We start from the raw sequence: 5,452 nt of genomic DNA, 5'->3' as shown, positions 1-5,452 counted from the left end.
CTGCCTGGCACAGAGCGGGTCCCCGCTCGCGCGGACTCCAGCCTTCTAGGACCGGGCCCCTGCGCCCCGCCCTGTCCCGCCCTTGCGCAGCGCCAGTTGCTGCGGCGACAGCTCTGCGCAACCTGAAGCTCTGGGCCGATGGTGTTGAGACCCGCACATCCCGGTGCCACCACCCCGAGTCCGGAGTCCGCCCCGCCCCACAGCAGAGAACTGCCTCGGGGCTCCAGCTCCCTGAGCCCTGACATTCTCTGCACCCTATGGGTCAATACTCACCGCTACTAGTAACCCTGCTAACCGGTGACAGCCAGCACACTCGGATCGCTGCAGTTGACCCTACTGGCCTGCAGTAGTGGCCCGAGGGGACAGATGTCATGGGGGCCTTGGATTCTGTTCCCAGCTCAGGCCCTGGTCACTTCCGCGGGCCGAGGAAGAGATGATAAACCTCATCCTTCCCCATCCTTGGCAAGGAGGAGCTAGGGCTTTGGGACTCAGCCATCCTCTCCCCACTGTGCTGAATGAGCCCTAGATATGGAGGGCACTGACCTACGTAGGAGGCACCTGTCCTCATCTGCAACTGCTCCCATTTGCCTCTGACAGAAGACACGTAGGGCAGAGGTTAAGGGACACACTGGTGCAACTGCTGAAGTGGGTAGCCTGGCTCCCTGGCTCCCTCCCAGGCCCTGAACTGTGGATCCTGCTGGACCTACTCAAGTGACAGGTGTGCGGCCTACCTAGGCCCTGGGGAATCAGGCAAACATCTGGCAGGTAGGAAACAAGGACAGCAAGCCACAGAGGCCCTCAGGAGGGGCAGGCTGTCACTGACTCTCTGATGGCCAGATGGAGTATATAGGCCTCTCACCAGCCCATACCTGCTGTCACAGGAGGATGCAGGATGAGCCCTCTGGAACAGGAAGAGGCTGTACGGCCAGCAGCACACAGTTCATCTCCACAGGGAGCCCTGAAGGCTCTGAGCAAGGACAAGGCAGCTGAGGTTGGGGAGGAGGCAGCTCAGTTCCCATGGCCTAGGGCAGGAGCCCCATTCCTGAATGCTGACAACACTGACAGTGTAGCCTAGCCAACCTACTGAGGAGGGGCAGGTAGAGAGAAGGTGAGGAGCTGGAGTCACAACCCCAAGTGGCCCACCCCATCCCTCCCCCAAAACTGTGTTTTACCCAATCTTCACTGAAAACCCAAAGGCCTACCTCATGTCCCCAAAACCTCTGAGCATATGACCTCTGGTGTCACAGTGAACTTTGCAACTGTGCAAATGGAGGAGGAAAGCTTGTGTTCACATAGTATCAGAGCGGACTACTAAAAAAATTAAAGAGTGGTGTCTTGGTTACTTTTCTCTCCTTGCTCAGACAAATAACTGTCGCCCAAAATTAAGGAAGGAAACGTTTATTTAGCTTTCAGTTTGTGGAGGTTTCAGTCCGTACTTGGCTGGCTCCAAGGTAGAGTGGCACATGGCAGAGGGCAACAGTTCATAGTTGCAGAAGACAGCAAAGCAGCAAGAGCACAAGGAGTAGGGCACAGCAAGCAGCCTGTTTCCCTCCCTTACATTATATGCAAACTACCGGCCCCAGGGCAAGTGTAGCACTCACACCCATGAGTCAATCATAAACTCTAGAAGCCTGCCCCATGACTGCATGAGGCTTTGGGGGGACATCCAGACACAATCTATAACAAGTAGAGCCGGGCATGGGGGCGCACACCTGTAATCCTAGCACTTGGGAGGCTGAGGCAGGAGGATCGTTGCGAGTTCAAGGCCAGCCTGGGCTACAAAGTGAGCTCAAGGTCAGCCTGAACTGCATAGGGAGACCCTGTCTCAAAAAGACAAAAAATAAATGAATAGACCTGCATGTGCAAGCACCACATTGTCTCACTAGTGTAAAACCTGAAAGAGTTAATAAAAACTTGGAGGTATGATAGACATTGTGAAATGAAAGGAAAACGCTCAAGGGTAAAGGGCAAATTGGGATGTGGGAAAAAAGAAGGGAAAGAAGGAGAAATTTTATATATATGTATACACAGGATAATTAACATAGTTGATCTACTGTCTTCTATTTCTTTGCTGAAAGAAACTGTTAATGAGTCCTTGTTTGATCAATATTGCATGTCTCTACTTGTTTTCAGGAGAAACCACTTTGAAGGTATCAATATGTAATACAACAAGCATTGTTAATTTCCTACCACTTTGTCTGTAACTCTGTATTGTTTGTATTGTTCTTTTGCTATTTTGTAAATGGTTGTCTGTCTGTTAATGTTTTCCTCCTTTTATTTTTAAAATAAAAAATAAAGAAAAATATAACAAGTAGAAAAGAGTCAATTTGCAATCATGAGTTGGAGGTCACCAGGAAGATGTAAAAGTACCACATCCACAGACACCTAATGACATACACGTAGATACACAGATAACAGCACAAGATACAGCACAAGGCGGCAACTAAAAGAAGCAGCAAGCCAGGCTTGGTGGCACACTCCTGTAATCCCAGCACTTTGGGAGGTTCAGGCAGGAGAATTGTAAATTCAAATCCAACATAAGCAATTTAGGCAAGGCTTTGTCTCAAAACAAAACATGGCTGGGGGTGTAGCTCAATGCAGAGGACCTGGGTTCGGTACTGCAAAAAGAAAAAAGAGGCAGGTATGTCCACAATCACAGGACAGGTTTCACAACTGTTCATGATCAACTGGACTGGCACATAGAACACTGCATCAGGCAACTGCAAATGTACTGCTCTGTATTCTTAGCTCCACACCGGGCAGGGAGCAATATGGTCTCCTGTTACAATGGACCAAGCAAGGAGAGTTCAGCCTCACCCTGTGGTGCGCTTGCCCAGTGTACACCAATCCCGGGGAACACTGCTGCAGGTGGCTGTGAGTGTAAGAACAGACTGCGGGCCTCCAGGTGGGAGGACACAAGCAAGGTGACAGCGCATGCTCTGGTTTGGATCTGGATGTTCCCCAGAGCCTCACGCACTAAGAGGCAGGTATGTGGAAGGGGACTGATTTATGGGAGCTACAGCTAGCTGCTGTTAGGAGGTGGGGACTGGCGGGGCAGGGGGCAGTGGTCACTAAAGACCTGCCCTGGAAGTATTTCTCTGTCTCCCTCTCCTACTCTTCCCTTTGCTCTCTGCTTCCTGTCCACAATGCTGCGAGCAGCTGTCCTCTGCGAGGCCCCTCTGTCATGCCATTCTTCCTTGCAGCCAGCCTACAATGGACTAAACTGTGAGCCAAAATAAACATCTCCTATAAATTGTGGGTGTCAGGCAGTATGTCTCCACAACAACAAAGTAACTGAGTCACCGCACAAACAGGACTGTCCTGAATCCATAAAGCACATCACTGACATAGGAAAATCAGATGGGGTTTGAAGATTAGACAGGGACACTGGATAGCTTCCTGATTTTAAAGCTCAAACTATGGTTACAGATATGAGTCCCTTGACTTCAGGAATATTCTCTGAGGTGTCCAGAGTAATGGGCATCATGCATACAACTTAATTCTCTCCTTGAGAAACAAGAGGACAGAGAGTCTCACTGTTACCCAGACCGTCCTCAAACTCCTGGGCTCAAGCAACCTTCCCACCTCAATCTCCAAAGTAGCTGGGACCACAGGTACATGTCATTACACCCAGCCCTGTGACTTAGTTCTCAAGAAGTGTGAAGGACTATGTATGTGACATTACATATGCACTGTACATTTGTGTGTGTGGGTATACAATAAGGCAAGAAGGATGAAGCAAAATACCAACTAGGGGAATTACTACCACAGCTTTTTTATTTGGAAATTTTTTTTTATTTGAAGAATAAAAGGAAAACATTAACAGACAGACAATCATTTACAAAATAGCAAAAGAACAGTACAAACAATACAGAGATACAAAGTGGTAGGAAATTAACAATGCTTGTTGTATTACATATTGATACCTTCAAAGTGGTTTCTCATGAAAACAAATAAGAGACATGAAATATTGATCAATCAAGGACTCAGTTTCTTTCAACAAAGAAATAGAAGACAGTAGATCAACTATGTTAACTATCTGGAATTATTTTTTAAATGAAAAGTTGAAAAATCAGTAAACCCAATTCTTCAAATTAACAAATTCAGGGCAACAATATATCAATAGATGCAAAATAGGCATTTAATAGAATTCAAAGCCAGGCATGGTGGCGCACGCCTGTAATCCCAGCACTTGGGAGGCTGAGGCAGGAGGATCATTGCAAATTTGAAACCAGCCTGGGCTAGAAAGTGAGCTCAAGGCCAGCCTAAACTGCACAGCGAGACTCTGTCTCAAAAAAGACCCAAAAAGAAAAAAAAAAGAATTTAAAAGCTTTTCATGGATTATAAGAAAGGAGCTCTCGGGCTGGGGATGTAGCTCAATGGCATAGGCGCTTGTCTGGGAAGGTCATGAGTTCGATTCCCAGTACCAAAACAAACAAAAAAAAATGAAAGGTTAAGAAAGGAGCTCTCAGGAGATTAAGAAACATCTTTGATTTTTCTTTTTTTCTTTGCCTTTTTGAGGCGGGGTCTCACTATACAGTTCAGGCTGGCCTTGAGCTACTTGGTAGCTCAGGCTGGTCTCAAACTTGAGACAATCCTCCTGCCTCAGCCTCCCAAGTGCTGGGATTACAGGCGTGTGCCACCATGCCTGGCTTGAACTGATAAAATATTTTAATAAGAACCCTACACAACAGTGATGAAGGGCTGGAAACGATCTCTTTGAGCCAGGAGCAGAGAGTTGCCCTCAGCTGCTCTGTCTGTTCAGTATTGCACAGTACTACCATAGGAACACCAAGAAAGACAAGCATCATGGTTTGGGGGATATTTTGCAAGAGGAACAATATAATACAGGACATATATTTTATAAGATTATTTATAATAGTCACCCAAAGAATGATATATAAGAGAGTGCAGGAAATCTGTCCACACACTAAGACCAAGAAAACTAGCCGAGGGACTGGATCCCACAGAAATGTCCTGCATGAGTCCAGCTGAAGACCTAGAGCTCATAACAGTGCCTCCCACAAACCCAACTGAAGGCCCAGAGCCCATAACAATATCTCATACAGGCCTGTTTCATGGATCTGCACTGGGAAGGCCCAAAAGTCAGTGGTGGAATCTAGGAAGTCTGTGCCAGCAGGATGAAGGATCTGTACTAGCAGCTGAGGTATCTACACTGGAGCCAGGAAGTGATGCTCAGAAGAACCAGAGCTCCCCTGAAAGGTACCACAGCCATCCTCAGCAACAGTGAGGTCCCAAGCTCCTCCGATGATCAAGATGGCAGAATTCCCATTACAAACTCAAGCTTCTCCAGAAGACCAGAAGTGCACCATCTTCCCCTCTGGAGCCAGGAAGTGATGCTCAAAGTGAGGACCAGAGCTCCCCCAAAATGAACCAAAGCCATTCTCAGTGCAAAGGAAGAGCCGAGCTCCTCGCAGGATGAAAACAGCCA

Source organism: Chinchilla lanigera, unplaced genomic scaffold (assembly GCF_000276665.1).
Source record: "Chinchilla lanigera isolate Chin_1 unplaced genomic scaffold, ChiLan1.0 scaffold00137, whole genome shotgun sequence".
In the NCBI taxonomy this organism is placed as follows: domain Eukaryota; kingdom Metazoa; phylum Chordata; class Mammalia; order Rodentia; family Chinchillidae; genus Chinchilla; species Chinchilla lanigera.
This window is presented reverse-complemented; position numbering follows the sequence as displayed.